At 38.4% G+C, this 20,873-nt stretch overlaps 1 long non-coding RNA gene across 1 annotated transcript in view; it reads right to left on the reverse strand.

Moving 5' to 3' along the window:
- LOC139356807 (uncharacterized) overlaps positions 1–20,873 on the reverse strand; it is a 124,219-nt gene that overhangs the window by 71,190 nt on the left and 32,156 nt on the right. Inside the window, exon 3 of the long non-coding RNA XR_011609240.1 lies at positions 12,713–12,832. This is a non-coding gene — a long non-coding RNA (uncharacterized lncRNA). The remainder of the gene's footprint in view (positions 1–12,712; positions 12,833–20,873) is intronic.

A 20,873-nucleotide genomic window follows, 5' to 3' on the forward strand; every position in this document is an offset into this window, starting at 1 on the left:
TATTTTGTGTTTAAGCCAAGACCCAATAAATTGATTTCATAAACTTGTAGCTTAAAAACACTGGTATCTGATGGTATAAATGCTTAATAGAATTAATGTTTCCCCACTTAGGTATATTTTCGTTTTAGCAAAAGATGTAAAGTAAGGACAAAGAAATGTATCTCAGCTGCATGGTGGTTCACACCTGTAATTCCACATTTTGGGAAGCTGAGGCAGATGGATCACCTGAGGTCAGGAGTTCGAGACCAGCCTGGCCTACTTGGTGAAACATTTCTCTACTAAAAATACAGAAATTAGCCAGGTGTGGTGGTGGGTACCTGTAATCTCAGCTACTTGGGAGACTGAGGCAGGAAGAATTGCTTGAACCCAGGAGGCAGAGGTTGCAGTGAGCCAAGATGGCACCGCTGCACTCCAGGCTGAGCAACAGAGGACAGAGCCAGACTCCATCTCAAAAAAAAAAAAAAGAAAAGAAAAAAAATAAATATATCTCTAAATGTTAAATTTTAGATACCAATAAGCTTATTCCAAAGGTAGTTTTGGAGAAGCAAGAAAAAATTTCACTATTTCTGAATTCCCAGCATACAAGTTATCTCTTGCCTGTTCTATTTTTTATTAATGTTTTTAGTTACAAAAATAATATACTTTCTAATAAGAAACCTAGAAAATGCCAAATAACTACAAAGTTATAAAATAAAGTTCACCATAGTCTGACCACCCAAAGATAACCACTGTCAACATTTTGCTTTTATCTGTCTAGTTATTTGTTATATATGTACTTACATATATAATAAAAATAGTTTAAATAGCATGCATTTTAAAAGAGTATGTAATAAATGTTTACATGTTAATAATGATACTAACATCCTATTACAACTTAATTTTTAGGTGACAACAGTCTATCATATGGATGTATAATGTGGATTGTTCCTATTTTTTGAATTTTATAAACAACAAGCCATCAGTGTGAGCATGTTTCTGAATACTCCCACTTTTTTCTTTTTCTTTTTTCTTTTTTTTTTTTTTTGATACAGAGTCTTGCTCTGTCGCCGAGGCTAGAGTGCAGTGGCACGATCTCGGCTCACTGCAACCACCACCTTCCAGGTTCAAGTGATTCTCCCGCCTCAGCCTCCCAATCTGAATACTTCCTTGGGTTAAATTCCTAGAAGAGGTGCTTAGAGGTAAAGGAATCATACACTTAAAGTCTCTGACTTGGATATTGTCCTTTGGTTTGTGAGGTCAATGACACAAAATTCTTTATAGCAACTGGACCATCTTGAGTAATGTTCAGCTTTCAAAACCTATAGTACATTTGTTGACATTTGGATTGTGATTAATAACTGTATCTCGAAGGCAGTTCTAAAAGGTAAAAGAAAAAAATGAGAAACCACAAATCCTTAATAAGCAACTGAGATAGGCATGTGGAAAGGAGTGTGGTCGCTGAGCAACCACCAACAATGCAGAGCTCATTACAGGGGTTTGGGGATGGGAACGTATGAGCTGCCTCTGTGGTTGTGTTTAGAAGCTCATCAACTTTAACGCCATCTAGTATTATACCTCTTAGTCTTCTTCCAGTTCCTTTCCTCTCTGATTTCCATTCTGGCCCCCACAACTCTGAAATGTTGTGCCCCCTCTCAATATTCTGGCCTTAGTTAATCTCTTAATGAACTGTGTTAGTTTTGCTTGCAAATTGGAACCTGATCATTGCCTCCCCACAAACATCTAATAATTTATTGGAGGATGTCAACCAGTACCTTATTACTTTGACAAGTTAGAAGACCAGCATCTTCTACAAGCCTTACAATTCCCTGTAATCTTGGACCATAGCAGAAAAGGGATGGTTTATTTTGAGGCAAAGATGAAGGGAGCTGCAGTTAGGGAAAGGGCAAGGAATTATCAAAGAAGAGAAAAATTGGCATAATTAAGATATAGTGTCAATAGGATTATCTTTGTATGGGAAAGATTTGAAACACAGTCATTCATTTCTTATTTATTTATTCATTCACTTATTGATTCACATTTATTAAATCCCCCCATAATAAGGCTGTCAGTCACTGGAAAGTCAAAGTTAAATATCTCATAGTCATTTTCCTTAAGGAGCTCATTGTCTGAAAATTGAGCATCCAATATTTTAGTTAGATCAAAACTTAGAAGGGAGGGGAAATGGTAGATATGTTTCTCAGCTTAAACTTCCGGTTGAGATAGAAGAAGTAGCATGATTGGCCAGGGTATAGGTTGGAGGTGAGTACAGTAACATGCTGTGGTGCCTGTTGGGTACCCTGGACACTGGAGATCCTGGAATTGTATCCTAGAACTGCAATTTGGGATATAGTTATAACATGCTCTTACAAACTTAGCACTCAATGGCATGTCATAGATATGCCATTAAGTTAAGTGCTGCCAAGTAAGAACAATTATGCCTTGACCTCATGACATTTACATCATCGGAGTACCCAAAAGAGAAAAGTGATTTGTTTGATATTTCACAAAAGAATTATAAATAAAGCAGATGCCCGATCTCTCTCTTTTTTTTTTCTTTTTGAGACAGTGTCACCCATCGGTTTGTCACTCAGGCTGGAGTGCAATAGCACAATCATGTTTTACTGCAGCCTCAACCTCCTGGACTCAAGCAATCCTCTTGCCTCAGCCTACTAAGTAGCTGAGAATACAGGTGCATGCCACCATGCCCTGCTACTTTTTTTATTTTTATTTTTTTGTAGAGATGGGGTCTCACTATGTTGCCCAGGCTGGTCTCAAACTCTGAGCAATTCTCCTGCCTCAGCCTCTCAAAGTGCTGGGATTACAGATGTGAGCCACCTTGCCCAGTCAGATCTTTTAAGAAGGGTTATCAAACTGGATTTGGCACAATTGGGTTTATTCTAGAAGGCACCTTCCTGGACCAAGAAGGAGACTTGCATAAAACACCGCAAGTTAAGACTCAACTATCTTAGGCAAACAGTTAATCTCCCTCCTTAAGTTACTCAGTTGTTCCTCTAGAGGAGCTGTACCATCTTCTTTGAAAACACACAGGGCAATGGTTAGTCATACTGGAAAGAATAATAGTGACAAATCAAAGGAAAATGCAATAGTTGGAATAACATTGCAAAATTTTAAGACATAAATAATCCAGATTGTGCCACCGAAACCCAGATATTGAAAAAAATTGGTATCAGTAACATTTGTAAAGAAGCACAGTATTAAATTAAGTTTAAAAATTATACTAAATACTTGTGCTCCGTTTTGGCTGTGCTTTACCCCTAGTTTTGTGATAACCAAGGTGTCACTACCTATCTCAAAAGGTGTTACGAAATTCTGTGAGCAAACTTAGTTTACTAAAGTAAATATTAGGAGTAGGAAAATATGTTTGACTGGAACTCATGAGATCTGGATCCTATTCTAGTTTGCCAGTAACTAGTGTAAATCTGAACAAATGAATTCCCTTTTTGACTTTCCATTTCTTCATATTTAAGTTAGGGATCTGACTGATTTACACAGTTCCATCCAATGATGTAATTTTGTCTTTTTGCCCACCTTGGTCTCGTGTGTGTGTGGGTGTGTTGTGTGTGTGTATGTGTGTGGTGGGGCTTGGGGCTGGTATTAGTGACCTGGAAATCAGAGTTTGGTATCTCTCCAGTACTGGCAGCTCATTATAACATGCTGAATAACCTCACAGTTTCTTTGGGAAGAAAGGGAATGAAAAACTGTCTTGTAGCTGGGAAGACCCAGAGAGTACTCAATAGAATGCAAGGAGGGGAGGATTAATACTTATTCAAGGCCTGAGGGTAGTGAAGACAGGCTAGACCAAGAAAATCAAGGAGCTTTTTCTGCCTACCTTATTGTTTACTACCTTATTGTTTACCCTGTGGATTTTTCCCCCCTTTCACACTGTTATCTGGCTTAAGAAAGTTCCAAAATGTTTCTTTTCTGGGATCTTGTGACCCCTCAAGTCATGATGCTAATTGCCTTACTTTAGCCTTGGCAGGAGCAGGACCATACCTCTGCTTTTATGGTCTACAGCTAAGCAAAAGCCTTTTGTTCCTTCCCTCCCCCACCCTCGCCCCACCCCGCCACCCTGCTCAGTTCTTCCTAGGGCAGAACAATTTTTTATTGTTTTTTTTTGTTTTTAATTTGAATAGATCATTTTGAGCTGCCATGAACACCCATTCCAACCATACAGAGTCAATACATTAGCCAGCCAACACTTCAACTGATAGAAGGTGACTTTTGGGTCAGGTATTAGCCATGAAGAGGTATTCCAATATTTCACCTGTTGGATTTACATGTTATGAAATACTTAAATATGGGACACTGTGGTGAGAAGTGTGCAAATGTTTAGGTTGTCACCACTTCAAGCGGTTGCTCACAACACAACCAAGGTGTGGCACTTGTACCACACAGGTCCTATCTTGCTAATTATTTATGGTAATTACACTAGAGGAAAATACACAGAACAAGCTGGAAAATAGAGATGTGAGTTTAAGGGAGAGGTAGGGAAGGGTGGAGAGAGAAGGGAGTAGCGAATGAAAAGGGTGTGGTGTATGTTCTGGTTCTGAAACCTTAATGTCTGCCAACCATGCAGTAGATATAGAGGTATCTGTAGCAAAAAAAAGTTCTAGAAATTCTGTTCGAGTTTTTGTTCCTAACTATTGATTTGAAATGCACCCTCTTAAGTATACATTAAAAGAGTAAATAACTGTTTTCCAATTTAAAGCAAAATAAGCTCATCCATCGTTTCTGTTCTTTGAATCTTTATGTGCTTATCAGAAACACTGGTATATCTCATAACATCATTAGTTGTTATTTCCAACATTTTAATTTATTTTTCTTCTGCTATCCTGCTGAACAGTTCTTTCCACAGCATCAGAAATTTTAAAAATATACATTTAAAAGGTTTCTTGTTTAAAATATTTCAAGGTTTACATTTACAATATTCTGATTTTTTAAAAATCTGGTTAATATATTTTGGGTTTTTAAAACTTCATATAGGAGCCAGGCCCGGTGGCTCACGCCTGTGATCCCAGCACTTTGGGAGGCTGAGGCGGGCAGATCACGAGGGTAAGAGATCGAGACCATTCTGGCCAACATGGTGAAACCACATCTTTACTAAAAATACAAAAATTAACTGGGCATGGTGGGATATGCCTATAGTCCCAGTTACTTGGGAGGCTGAGGCAGGAGAATCGCTTGAACCCAGGAGGCAGAGGTTGCAGTGAGCCAAGATCGTGCCACTGCACTCCAGACTGGGCAACAAGAGCGAAAAAAAAAAAAAATTCATATAGTTATCTATCCTGTAGCTTTAGTATGTGTTTGGGAAATTTGTTAAACTGTCCAAACTTCAGTTTTCTCAGCAATAAAATGGGATTTGAATACCTCCTAATGATTGTTAGAAGGATTAAATGAGATCACGTAGGCAATTCACCCGGCACTGTTACAGTAGGTAGTAAGGCAGACAAGAGCAGAAACAGGAAAGGGCCGCCTCACCAGAAATGCCAGGCAGCCATCAGATGATGGTCAGATGGCTGTTGAACTGCCTCTCTAAAATAATAATTTGTCACAGCCAGCACCAAGAAAAGGAAGTCTCCCAATAGATAGAAAAAAACCTTGATGCTGGTGACCAGCAACTTCCTCATAAGATCTCAGGAGTTGGGTTAGTGAGCTCCAGTGTGTGCACTAAGAGGCAAAATAGTGGAGTTTAACTGGTATATGACCTTCCTCTAGGAACACTGGACTAGTAAGGGAAAAACGCCTCAAGCGAGCATGCACACAACTTTAGTGCACATGTTGTGCATGCGGCCCCTCCCAAGTGCTGGTAGGCCGCTCTGCATGCAGACAGCCCACCCCAAGGAAAGAATCACGGGAGAAGTAATGCAACCTCGGAAGCATGCCAACATATAAGACCCTGAGTCAAGGGTCAAAATGTGCACTTGAATCTCTCAAGTCGCTTGCTTGACTCTCTTCCAAATGTACTTTACTTCCTGCTTTAAACTTTTAAAAAAGACTTTCACTTCTGCTCTAAAACTTTGCCTCGGTCTCTCACCCTGCCTTGTGCCCCTCAGTCTAATTCTTTCTTCTGAGGAGGCAAGAATTGAGGTTGTTGCAGACCCATATGGATTTGCCACCACTAACAGTACAAACCCCAACAGTGGTAGTTAAGTCATGAATATAAGGGTGTTATTAGCCTGACAAACACAATGGAGTCTTCAAAATGTTTTTTTACTTCAAATGGCTCAAAAATAATTTATGAACATGAATTTAAAGACGTGTGAGAGTTTCATTGTTTAAAACTACATCTATTCACATAACCTATTCTCTGTGGTCAAAAGGCCACAGTATAAGTGGGTTGTAAGATGAGATCTGTAGGGTAAGTAGGTACTAGGCAGCTTGCAGGGGATGTGAGGATCTAAGAATAAACAAAGGTGGGGGTGCAAATTTGGTCAGGGAGAGAAAGTAAATATATGCACAGAATTGCAAAAGTCCCCGAACTGAGCTGCACTTCAGAATAATCTTGAAGTTTTAAAAACTTACTGATGCCTGGGTCCTCCCCCAGAGGGTCTGATTTAATTGGTCTGGGATGGCCTCGGCATGGGATATTTTAAAGTCTCTATGTGATTTTAATGTCTAGTCAAGGTTCAGAACCAGCACTCTACAAACAAGAAATCAGGGAGTTAGAAGAAAATAGAGAGAAAGGTTACTGAGGCAGGAGAATAGAAAGACTAGAACAGAAGAAGCAGACAATTTGTGAAATGCCTTGCAGACTACGCAGTGCCATCCTATGCTGTGCTACGCTAAGAACTTTAGGCTTTATTCTGAAGAGAAATTAGTTGCAAGATAAAGAGTGAAGTGATCAGGTTTGCTAGCACTGGGTGCAGGGTCAAGAATTGATTATAGGGAACAAGACTAAAGGCAGGAGCTGAGTTAGATGAGTAAGAGGTTGTAATTGTCTAGGCTAAACACGGGCAGTTGCAATGGGTTGGAGAAAAGTGAAGCGATTTGAGATGCCTTAAGGAGGAAGAGCTGACGGAAGTTCGTGACCTGATTGGAAAGCAAGGATGAGAGGAATTGGCTGGAGATGCTGTTAATTGAGGTAATCCAGAAAAAGTGAAGTCTGTGAGAAGGAGATAAATTCAGTTGGAAATGCTGATTCCAAGATAGTATTAAAGAGTAAAGTACCACCCCACCGTCTGGGAAGTGAGGAGCTCCTCTGTCCGGCCACTGTGCAACTCTCCAGGTGTGAAGTGTCAGCCTGTGTGTGATCTTTCTGCCTTCCCCAAGTTTGCATTTTTGACCTTAAAGTTTACTTTTAAATTAAAAAGAAATAAAGAGTAAAGCAGGTAACGACCTTATTTTGTAATAATTGCATTATTTTAACAAACATTTATGATAGTTCCCATTTCCAATGGGAATTTATGGACATTATTCTGAGATTATCACACAATCCAAGGAAAACTTAAACAACCATCAGCAAGAATGGAGGAACCAAGCCAACTCTGCAGCAGGAATTCTGTTTGTTTGTTTGTTTGAGACGGAGTTTCGCTCTGTCACCCAGGCTGGAGTGCAGTGGCCTGATCTCAGCTCACTGAAACTTCCGTCTCCCAGGTTCAAGTGACTCTCCTGCCTCAGCCTCCCAGGTAGCTGAGATTACAGACATGTGCTACCACACCAGGCTAACTTTGGATGACTAAATGGAGATGTTGGTAAGCACCTGGACACGTAGGTCTGGAACTTGAGAAAGCAATAGGGGTGAGTGTGTTGGAAAAAAGAAAGGACCTATGACTCAGGTCTCATACAGACTGCCTTTCCCTGCCTTCATTGCCGCTCCACAAGCTGGCCCTTTCTTGACTTGAACTTCAGGGCCTGTCACAACACATAATCTTTGCAGTTAGTATGTAGTATCGGTAGAGCACTGAAGTAAAGGGGCAAGATGGGAGGAGGACAATTGATTATAGAAGGTTCTAAACACTACTTTGTCATATCTATTTCTATGAAGATGGTAAGACACCATGTAAGCATCGGAAAGACAAAATCAAGTAATAGGCCCAGCATTCCACCTCAGGTGTTGCTTCCTGGCAGCTTTTATTCCCCCCATATGACCCTGGTTCTCTGGTCAAACATAATTGGTCCAGGAGTAGCACCTGACCCTAGTTGAACCAATCTGAGACTCTCTAGAGAATTTAAACTGAAAGACACATTGATCACAGCACTCTGGAAGGAGAATCAAAGGATTCCTGGCTGGGCGCAGTGGCTCATGCCTGAAATCCTAGCACTTTGGGAGGCCGAGGCGGGCAGATCACCTGAGGTCAGGAATTTGAGACCAGCCTGGCCAACATTGTGAAACCCCATCTCTACTAAAAATACAAAAAAAAAATTAGCCTGGCGTGGTAGCACGTGCCTGTAATCTCAGCTACCTGGGAGGCTGAGGCAGGAGAATCACTTGAACCTGGGAGACGGAGGTTTCAGTGAGCTGAGATCAGGTCATTCCCTTGCTCCCTCCCTCCCTCCTCCTTTTGGAGTCCCCAGGGTCTATTGTTCCCATCTGCTTTTTTGAGGCAGGATCTCAGGTGGTTCACCCAGGCTGGAGTCAGTGACGTAATCATGACTCACCACAGCCTTGACCTCCTGGGCTCAAGTGATCCTCCTACGTCAGCCTCCAAGTAGCTGGGACCACAGGCATGCACCACCATACCTAATTTGTTTTACTTTTTGTAGAGATAGGATCTCACTATGTTGCTCAAGCTTGTGAGTAGACATGTGATATTTGGTTTTCTGTTTCTGTGCATTTTTATACAAAATTTTATAGTAGTTACTTCCTTCTATAATTTGGAATTGTCAATTGGGTATATAATATGTTTCTATTTTTATTTTTAAAGTGTTTTTTTTAAAAATTCCTTTCCTCTTAACCTAGTTTGAATTGATTTTTCTAACTCAATCAAAAGAGTCTTCACACAACAGCTGAAGGCATGGAAATAAAAAACATCAAGCAGTTTAATATTCATCAACTATGGTATGTGAAGGGTAACAGGCATTAAGTTGAAAGGGCATTAATTAGGAAGGGTAATCACACTCTAGATTATGGTGGGTTTGGTATGTATCCAGGTTCACCTCCCTATGTATTTATATTTATATATATATAAACCTCAGGTTTTAGAAATAATTAAGTGGGAATCATCCTTCTTGCTGTACAAGTGTCTGATTGTTAAGCCTCTGAAACCTTCCAATTTATAACAGCACAAAAGATGGTTTTGAATATTTGAATCATTTTCTGCTTAAATTTTTAAACCGGGTTTGAATTTAGTGCTGGTAGGAGAATGTTTGTGCTAACTTGTCCTGAATAAGTGCTTCCAAATGATCAGTATCAGCCTCCAAATCTACAAACACCTCCATTAATCTGTCATTTGACATGACATGTAGAAGGAAATGACAGCAGACTCAGAAAAGATATTTAAAGCATCTAAGCCCTTATGGAATAGAAGTGTGTCATCTATTTTATCCAAACCCTCAGGGAATAAGTGATTTTGTTTTTGTTTAAGTATGTTTACCGTAATCTACTGCCAACATTTTAAAATTAAGGATTTCCTCTCACTAAAAGGTAACACCCTAGTTTGCTCACTAAAAATCTGCACCTTCACATCTAGATTCCACGCGCTTATGAACAGTCTCAATTGTAACAGTTTTAAAATAATTTGATATTTTCAAAAAAGTAGGTACCTGCAATTAATTATGACAGTGATTTTTAGCATATGTTTATTGCAAAATGAAATACATTCAGAAATGTTTAAAGAACAATGCAAGATAAAATGAAAAGTTACCAAGTAAACACTAATTGTCACCACCATACAGGTTAGGAAATAGAGCATTGCTAGCAACCTAAGAACCTCCCATCCTGTGCCTTCCTTCTAGACTCATTCTCCTCCCCTAAACTTAACCACTATTATGACTACATGATAACCACTTTCTTGATTTTGTTATGGTGTTTTTTACCACCTACATACATACCTCTTGTACTAGTCTGTTCTCACGCTGCTAATAAAGACATACTTGAGACTGGGTAATTTATAAAAGAAAGAGGTTTAATGGATTCACAGTTTCACATGACTGGGGAAGCCTCATAACCATGGCAGAAGGCAAAGGAAAAGCAAAGGCATATCTTACATGGCAGCAGGCAAGAGGGCATGTGCATGTGCAGGGGAGCTCCCTTTATAAAACCATCAGATCTCATGAGACTTACTCACTATCATAAGAACACCATGGGAAAAACCCACCCCCATGATTCAGTTACCTCCCATCGGGTCTCTCCCATGACATGTGGGAATTATGGGAGCTACTATTCAAGATGAGATCTGGGAGGGGACACCATATCACCCCTGTTTCTGAACTATATAATGAGCTATATAATGAACGTATACTAATAGTTTTCTTTCGTATCTTAATACTTTTGGTCGACATTGTGGTTATGAGGTTTATTCATGTTTACAGGTACTTGTGCTTTGTTTGTTTGCAATGCTGAGTAATATTCCAGTATAAGAACACACTACTTTAAAAAATTATCTTTTTGATAATTATCATTCTGTGAGATTTTATAAGTTTTTCTGCCTTTAGAAATCAGCTACTTTTTATTACTTTACACAAATTTTAAAAGATGGCAGGCAAGATCGAGTCTCTCACTAAAAAGCTCACTGAAGATATTGTTAGGCCTGATGCTTTGCAGAGGAATTCTTGAACCAGCAGAGCATTTACACCTTATGTACAGCAAGTAATTACTGAGCATAGTTTCTGCAGGCTTTGTTCCTGTTAAACCGTCACTACAGCTGTGAAACAGGTGCACAAATGTATTTTTCTTTTTTAAACCATTGAAAAGAGTATTCCTGCCTTCACCTACTTCTCAGTAGGTGGTCCTGAGACTTAAAACACTGCCGCAAATAAATTATATCCTTCTCACTGAATTCTACTCATTAGAAATGGCTCCTTTCCAGAATTAATCCACAAAACAATTGCCATTTTCTAACATTGTGGAGTTGAATGATCTACTACTTGGTACTTGGGCAAAAGTGAATGAGTAAAACTGTGAGAGAATTTGGGTGACATCCTACTGAGAACACTAATCAAACTCTGGAACAAAGAAATTTTACAAACTTAGCAGCAAAGGCATAAAACATGTTTGATTACCTAAAAATGTTAAATTCCATATTATATATATAAGGTGCGTCTACAACAATAGGTTACACTGTATATTATGTAAGGAGAAAATTTTAAATCAATTCATAAAAACACTAAATAGGCCAGGCATGGTGGCGCATGCCCGTAATCCCACTGCTTTGAGAGGACAAGGCAGAATGATCACTTGAAGCCAGGAGTTCAAGACCAGCCTGGGCAACATAATGAGACCACATCTCTACAAAAGAAAAATGTAAAAATTAGCCAGGCATGGTGGCACTGACCTGGTAGTCCTAGCTACTTGGGAGGCTGAGGCGGGAGGATCACTTGAGCCCAGGAATTCAAGGTTGCAATGAGGAAAACAGCAAAATGTTTTATATTTAGGTAACTAGAATGTCTTACAAACTGAGTTTTAATCCCACCTAAATATTTGGAAAGCATTTTCACTCTGAGCTGGCCAATTCCCTCTGCAAAGGCTAAACAGACCCATCTCAGGCCTGATTGACTGAGCACAGTGATTTCCAAAGCAGGAAACAATCTGACTGGGACATATCAACATCTGATACGGCAATTTCCTTTTCTGAATGCATGTATTTGTATTAAACTGGGGAACATTTCTGTACCTGGTTTGTTAGCTAGAAAACCATGCTCTTTGGTAGTGTTTTCACAGTTGGGTAGCATTAAACGAGTGCAAGTATGAGCTGTACAGAGCACTATTTCAACTTGTTCTTTTTTCTCATCTCAGTATTTTTGGATAATCAAAAAATGTTTATGGTATAATCAAAATTGAATTTCATCCCAAGGAATAAATAACCACAGAAATTCTATAGGTTTGTCATTAAACATATACCCAAACAGTGAAATGAAATTGATTATATATTAGAATGGGTATTTCAGAAACTCCAAACCACTAAGCATGAATGATGTTATTTGTAGATTAAATTCTCTTTTTTATTCCAAGACTGAAGATAAACATAGTATAGTGTTTGAAGGATTTTGTAAGACAAGCAAACTGAAGATTAAGATAAATAATAATAGGAGAACAGCACCATATCTTCCCTTTTAAAAATACATATTTAACAACTGAGCTTATACCAGAAGCAAAAATATTTTGAATTATTGAAGAGCTCAAATTCAAACTGCCAAGATAATGACATGTAAACCCTCATAGGTATGATATTTTCATAAGCAATCTCAACCATAGGATTAAATTTTGCCTTAATCCAAAATTTACCTTAACCATTTATTTTACACACACACACACACACTCTCTCTCTCTCTCTCACATATAACAGTATAGAATAATGCATATAATGTATATATTAAACTTGGTAGATGAGAATTTTTCTTTATTTAAATATTTCTCTCACTCTGATTAATAACTTTCAAATATTAAAACATTACATTGGCCAGGTGTGGTGGCTCATGACTATATTCCTAGCACTTTGGGAGGCCTAGTTCAGAAGATTGCTTGAGCTCAGGAGTTGAACACCAGCCTAAGCAACAAAGCGAGACTTCGTCTCTACAAAAACTAAGAAAATGAGATGGGCATGGTGGTGCATACCTGTGATCCCAGCTACATGGGAGGTTGAAGCAGGAGGATTACTTGAGCCTAGGAGGTAGCTGCAGTCGACTGTGATCATGCCACTGCACTCCAGCCTGGGCGACAGAGTGAGACCCTGGTCTCAAAAAAAAAAAAAAAAGAACTTTAAAGCATTAAATTTGTAATTTCAGTGACTGACTTATAAGGGATAATTCATTCTGGACTTTTGCACAAAACAGTATCACTAAAGTAAAAGACAAAATCATTTATTAATAAAAGGATATATTTTATCAAATACAGTAAGTCACCACGTACTGAAGAATATGGAGATAATTTTATTCATATGAGAAAAAGCAAACTGTGAGCCAGATAACATACGCTAATGATGTGGGAAAATAAGCAAAGTTAGGTCATCTAATAAAGCTAAATTAAGTTGGATAATTATGACCTAGTTTATTTCTGAGCAGACAACCCACACCATAAATATGAAATGGTTAAGCAGCATGGACACAGTGCTGTTTCTGTAGGAAAGCTAGGAGTGAATGCAGTTGTTGGTTGACTTGCCCTTCTTAAGCAGCGTACCAGGCTTCCCTTTTCTACAGTTAAAGTCAATGGAGAATTGTCTGTGAGTGTGCGGATGCATCATCTCTCAGTACAGGAAGGTGCTCTTGTCTCTGGTCAAATTCTCACTAAGGTATTGTTGAAACCCCAAAGAAGAGGAACTCAATCAACGGACGTCTTATTTCAGTGTCACAAAGAGCTGGTAATCTAGCTTGTTGGCTTCCACATCCAGATTTGCCAATTATTTGCTCTGTGATAAAACACTTAGCTCTCATTTCAGCAGTCTAAAATAAGGAAGCTCTGCTGCAAGGATGGTTGTAGGTTTAATTAATCTTAAGGAGCTCTGAAATCCCTGTCTACATGGTTAAATAAATAATACATGAAGGATTCTGGTCTTCTAGAAAGGGAAAAATAGGCTAGAAAAGTCTTGCCATAATGAACACACGCCACAAATGTGATTAACTAAGGGTTACTTGCAAAAATTAAAAAAGAAGGTAAATTAGCTTAGAAAGCAACCCTGACAAAATATAACCACCTAATGGTCAGCATTGTTTTGGTCATTTTAAATGTGAGAAACTGTCAGTACCTGAAGAATTGGAAGGAGGGAGTAACATGTTGTTTGAAGGGAAATAATATAAGTAATGCCACTTATTCAGAACTTACTGTATTATAGGCATTTTCTGGGAGCAGTGTATACATATTATTTTATGTAATCATTACAACACCCTTGAAAGATGGGTGTTATTTTCTGAACCAATGAGCACTATGAGTTTCCTTAACTTGCCCAAGTTGATGAGCTATTAAGGGGCAGAGTCAGCATTTAAACCCAGATGTGCTGTGACTCTGAACCTATAATTGTCACTCTAGGTTACAGGGGGATGAACTAGACTGAGTTTCAATACTATTCCAACAGGAGGACTTGCCTGACAGTGGCTATGCACAAAGAAGATAATTAATTCCCTGGAAGCTTTATCCAGTGAGGTTTTGCTTATCTCTTAGGATGAACTAATAAGAAGCTGTTCATAAGTGGAGAGCCCTAGAAAATTCCAAAAGACATAGAGTCATTTCGCGGAAAATACTGGACTTTATATGAACAATCCTAAGAAAAAGATGAAACTCATTCGATGGCTCATGTTGCACAAACTGCTTATGAGGAACAAAATTATATTTACCACAGTCACTGGAAGAAGATGGTTGTTAGTTTACTGTACAATAAAAAAGTTATCAGTGATGATTTAAAAACATATAAGTATTTCTTAGTGTCCATATGTTTTATGCTATGTCTTACTTTATAGTACGGGTCTTAAGCTATAGTCTCAAAATGAGTAACTGACATTTCATTGAGTGAAATTAATTCCACTTTGTTGTAGTATTTTTAAAAACTTAAGTGCAATAAATATTTACCAAATGACAAATTTCCTAGAAGAAATTCTGAAAACTTTTTTTACATATTTAAAAAAAATGGATAAATATTATAATACCAAAAAAGAAATATGAAACTGAAGGACTTTCTGGCATGAAAGTAATTGTTTGGAAAGCACATCCTTTATTATGGTACAGATGGAGAAGGAAAGAGTGTTCTTAAATAAAAGTGATTTTTAAATGTAAAATAATTAACAATCAGTGTCAGTTAGTAGAAGGAGCAGGATACCTGGGTTTTAGTTCTAGTTCTTTCACCAACTACATCTTGGATTAGTTGCAAAAACAAAGGGGTTGAACTTGATGGTCTCAAGTGTCTTGTGCAGCTCAGAATTCAATATGTCTATATTTCCTAAGCGCAAGATGAATAGCTCACACAATATTTTCTCAAGCAAGGGTAGAATCATTATGGCTTTGAGTCATTGAAATGTTCCCTGGACAAGCTACTCTGGAGGTACCATATGAGATCTTTCCTTGGCTCAGTGTGTAGAGATGATGTAATGTTTTAAAAGGCCCCACCTTGTTTGGTGAAATCACTCTATCATGGAGTACTGGCCTGACAGCTCTGAGAAGAGTTGCCAAAGTGGGCTGCAATATGAGGTTTTAAAGTTCTATTATCATGCTGCAAGAGGAATTTGGAAAAAATCAACATTCCAATATATTGAGAATGAAAAATATTACGATCTACCCCCATTTGTGGCACTTACTATGGCAGGGTCTGTTCTGTGTAAAACATGCAATCAAGCAGATAAAGTTTTATAAGCTTATGAAGGAACTTCATCAAGGAAGAGAGAAGTCCCAACAATCTCACTACCCTTATCATCTGCATTTACACAATGAGTTTCTTTAGGGAAACCATCTTGAAGCTTCTTCCAAGTAATGTGGAAAGGTTGGCACTTAGCCATGGTTAAAGAATCAACAAGGTTTTCTATGTGGGTGGGGGAAATTGCTTTGCTACACAGACAACAGGAATATTCTCTCAATGTAATGATAGGATAAACAGAAGTAAATAAGCTTCTCACTTTTTGGCACTCCCTCTCTCTCTTCCCCATCGTCTCTTTTTCTTACCTGTATTGTTTTAAAACCAAGAGGTATATGAAAGAACAACAGATCAAAGAGACACATAGGTGTCCTTGCTTAGCTTTTGCTCAAACTTTGATTTTTTTCTCTTTGAAGTCATAAGTCAGTTTTTTCCCTTTTAAAGATTTGGGCAGTTAATTTTCAGTTTAGAAATCTAGACCAGGTAATCATCATTTATGGTTCATAGGCCAGATATATTGCATGTTTCCTAACTTTACCATCCCCAATAAATCAGCAAAAAATGAGGCATATTTATCCTTGCAATATCTATCTGTAGATCATAAACCCAGCTCATACACCAAGAACTGTGCTAGGTACTGAGGGTACAAAGCCTAAAAAAATGATTATGGATCTTATCGTTAAATCAAAATCGATGACTAACGGATGTAGATATAAAGCTGATTTTTCTTCAACAACCCAATCAAAACATCTCTCACATGATCACTGTATATCATCAGGCTCAATTACTTAATCTATTGAGGTCACTGCTACAAATAATTTTCTTTTCTTTTTTTTTTTTTTTTTTTGAGACAGAGTCTCGCTTAGTCGCCCAGGCTGGAGTGCAATGGCGCGATCTCGGCTCACTGCAAGCTCCACCTCCCGGGTTCACGCCATTCTCCTGCCTCAGCCTCCCGAGTAGCTGGGACTACAGGCGCCCGCCGCCTCGCCCGGCTAATTTTTTGCATTTTTAGTAGAGACGGGGTTTCACCGTGTTAGCCAGGATGGTCTCCATCTCCTGACCTCGTGATCCGCCCGCCTCGGCCTCCCAAAGTGCTGGGATTACAGGCGTGAGCCACCGCGCCCGGCCTACAAATAATTTTCAAAAAGCTATTTTGATAATAGTCTTCAAAATTGGCATTACATTTTAAAATGTTTACTATTCATCAAATCTTCACCCTTGAAAGTAAGTTTAATTTGGGGGGTAAAACTGAAGCCATTGAGCCAAGTCTTATAAATAAGGATTGCTTGTAATAAGGATTGCAGTAAGTCAAACTGAGATATGTCTCTAAAGTAATAAGACTAATTCTGATATGAGGCTTGTGGAAAGTAGAGGAGAGATGATAGGGGAAGCACGTTGCAACAACAATTGCTTGGTTAACAACCCTGAAAGGCTGATCAACTAGATCGCTAACTGAGGGTACAAGAGATTTGAATAATTTGCTTATTGTGAACTCAGTAGAACGAATAGTAGAATCCATAGTAGAGCTTTTATGTGAGCATGTACTCACTGAGATGGAGCAATCACTGCTTGTCTGGGCTGGACTAACCAAAATGGCAGGTTTTATAGTGAAACACAGATGAAAGACTAAAATGATGGATTATGTTAATGAAGAGGAAGGTTCTGTGTATCTTTAGATTAAATGAATATTATAAAATTTCAGTTTTACTGAAAGGGTTGACAACAAAAGCATTTTGCTAAAATCAAAATAAATGATGTATTCTAATTATATTAAATGATAAAGAGAAATAGAGGTGGCACTATTCTCTTTCACATTTGTTGCAAAATTGGGATTCATAAAGTAATTAAAAGCAATTGTTCATAAACATCATTCAACTTTTCCTCACTATCATCCCTTTTAAAAACTGGAATTTCTGTGCAAGGTATTATTTACAGAGTCCTTTTATAAGAAGGATTTTATAAAATTATATAATAGATACATTTATATTCATCTATTCAAATTAAATACTTGAGATACTTTTGGGATGATGCAGCTTAAGTTGGCATGGCATTTTTTCAGTTTTCAAATAACTTTCATAGTAATTTGAAATAGAGACAGGAAGGTGTATCAGTCAGTGTTCTCCAGAGAGAAAGAAACAATAGGGGATATATATATATATAAAATATGGAATATATATACGTGTGTGTGTGTGTATATATACATATATATATATATATATATATATAGAGAGAGAGAGAGAGAGAGAGAGAGAGAGAGAGAGAATTGGCTTATGCAGTTGTTGGGGCTGGCAAGTCTGAAGTTTGCAGGACAGGCCTGCAGGCTGGAAACTCAGGCAGAATTTCTGTATCTTAACGCAGAATTCCTTCTTCTCAGGGAAATCTCAGTTTCTGCTCTTAAGGCCTTCAATGGATTGGATGAAGCCCACACATATTATCAAGGGTAATCTTTTTTACTTAAAGCCAACTGAATAAAAATCTTAATCATATCTATAAAATACCCTCACAGGTTTTTTGCCCCCATTTGTCAAATAAGAACACAGAGGCTCAGTTAAGTTAAGCAATCTGATTAAGTCACCCATCTAGGAATTGACAGAAGCCAGGCTGGAGTTCATATTCTGCCTCCCAGGTCAGGATTTCACCAACTCCATTCTATCACCCCTCTTGAATGTTTGCAGTGGGGCCTATAGCTCTTAGTTTTAAATCGGATAATTATTTCCTTAATTACAATGAATTTTTAAAAATGTTTTGTGATTATTTAGCTAGCATAAAATGTTTGTTCTTGATTGAAAACGTTATCTTCTTGGTTTGTGTCATTTATTCTTTCATTTAGTCATTTCACTTGAGCTACATGAATCAAAATGGTTCAATAGAGCCTATTGTTCTACTTGTCACATAGAGAATTACTTTGGTGCAATGGTATCCTCTAAGTATACTACCAGACAAGGGAGCCCAGAGGTCCTGGAACAGAAAGGTTCACAGACACAATAAAGATGCTCAAATTACAGTTTATTAAATCACACAGTGTGACAAAACCTGGGAAGAGATGGAGTGGGTTAACACACTTAGAACAGGTTATAAGTGGGGGTACCACACTAACCTGAATCCCTTATGCAGAATTCATATGTCCTGTCTCTCTCTTTGCTGCATCAAGTTTCCCAGCTTTTGACGTGTCTATGAGGATCATAGTTTAGACTTGAGTAAGCAGCCCACCAGTGGGAGATGTTCAGGGCCAATACACACTTGATCTATTAGAAAATGCAGGGGCAAGTGCACCAGACCTATTAGCCTGCTGAGCCTGGTTTTTATCTGTGTTTCTTGAGTTAACAGCATGTGGGACTGGGCGCATTGGCTCACGCCTGTAATCCCAGCACTTTGGGATGCCAAGGCAAGTGGATCACAAGGTTAGGAGATGGAGACCGTCCTGGCCAACATGGTGAAACCCCATCTCTACTAAAAATACAAAAATTAGCTGGGCGTTGTGGCACGCACCTGTAATCCCAGGTAATCGGGAGGCTGAGGCAGGAGAATCACTTGAACCAGGGAGGTGGAGGTTGCAATGAGCTGAGATCGCGCCACTGCACTCCAGCCTGGGTGACAGACTGAGACTCTGTCACAAAATAAAATAAAAAAAAAGAGCATGTGGGACCAGAATAGGATCATATGTTCTCATGGCCCAGCTATATCATGATCATGAATTGGTCTTTATATGTCTTTCTATCTCTTTCTATCTTTAAGTAACATTTTCCCACCATATTTTTACTAACTATCTTTGGCAGGTCTTAGAGACTACTAATTTACTCTTGATATTTTCATGTTATGATTTTTCCTGTCTTTACATGCTACTGTTTACTCATTATCTATCCTTAACACATTCTGTGCGCTTCACCTCTAAATCATAAGCTCATAGTTTAATTACTGTGTATACTCTATGCTTTTTATGAGTTTCACCCTTACCACTTGTTCTCTTGTCTTTTATAAGCATTATTAAATATTCTCAAATAATTTACACATTACAGTACTGGAAGAAATAATAACTTTTATAAAGCTGAATATCAATAGAAAGTCTTAAGAATAAATCATAAATTACAATGTCACTATCAAATTTTACTGATAGCATCAAATCAAATTAGATTTTTATAGTGAGGAGGGCATGTACCACTGGACTAGCAGAGGACATGAAGGCTTGCCTTTGAGATTTACTTCTGGAGAATCCAAATGATAAATATAACTTCTCATGAATTAATCCAATTTCTCAGATCCTTAGTTTTGAAAGTGAAGCATTATGACTGTAAATACAGAGATCTTTCTATCATATGACTTGAAACCAAACACAAAAATAAACATGAACTGGATATGGTCTTTGAGTTTGAGTAGCTCCAAGTAGAGAGGGAAGGGAACCCATAAATAAGTAATTAATATCAGAATGAACAATGTCACAAAATCATGGAAGAGGAAATACCACTCCTAGCCGAATAGCAAAAACCTCCTAAGTGGAGTCATTGAAGTTGGATTTGATAAATAGAAGTTTGCAAGGTGGTTAGCTGAGAAGGAGAAAAGACAGTACAAACTATGCAAGACAGATATGAAGGAATAAAAGAGCATAGCATGGAAAAGGCATGGGGCAAGTTTGGAATGGCTGCAGTGTAGGTTTTCTTAAAATTAGAAGATGAATACATATGGAAAGGAAACTTGTGTCCGTAACATAGAGGGCCCCACAGGACTTTGTTAAGGGGTTTGTACTTTATCTTAAGATAGTGATGAATTATAAAAGAAGTTTTGACATAATCAGATTTGTCTCCCCAGATATCATCCAATTTGGGTCAGACAGTTCAGATTCTGATCTTGGTTTTGACCTCAGGCTTCGGGTAACTATTGTTTCCTGTTCTGTTTAACAAGCACCCATGATTCATCAGTAACATTTTTTCTTTTTTTTTTTTGAGATGAAGTCTCGCCCTGTTGCCCAGGCTGGAGTGCAATGGCATGATCTCGGCTCAATTTAATATCCGCCTCTCAGTTTCAAAAGATTCTCCCACCTCAGCCTCCTGAGTACCTGGGATTATAGGTGCACACCCAGCTACTTCTTGTATTTTTAGTAGAGACAGGGTTTCATCATGTTGGCCAGGATGGTCTCGATCTCCTGACCTCAGAATCTGCCTGCCTCGGCCTCCCAAAGTGCTGGGATTTCAGGCATGAGCCACTGCGTCTGGCCTAATAACATCTTTTTATAGTCCCCAGCCAGCATTCCATTTCCTCCTTCAATCACACACAAAGCAACACACTTCGTACTTTTTGGTTATACTGCAGGTTGAAGTTTTCCCTTGTATCTATGTGTGCAAATGTCAACTATCTCTTTACAAAGACTGAGTCTGATTCTTTCCATGAAGTTCTCTTGAATTGAAAAAAATTTTGTAGAGTATCAGCTTAGAAATCATAGTTCCACTT

Source organism: Macaca nemestrina, chromosome 10 (assembly GCF_043159975.1).
Source record: "Macaca nemestrina isolate mMacNem1 chromosome 10, mMacNem.hap1, whole genome shotgun sequence".
Taxonomy (NCBI): Eukaryota; Metazoa; Chordata; class Mammalia; order Primates; family Cercopithecidae; genus Macaca; species Macaca nemestrina.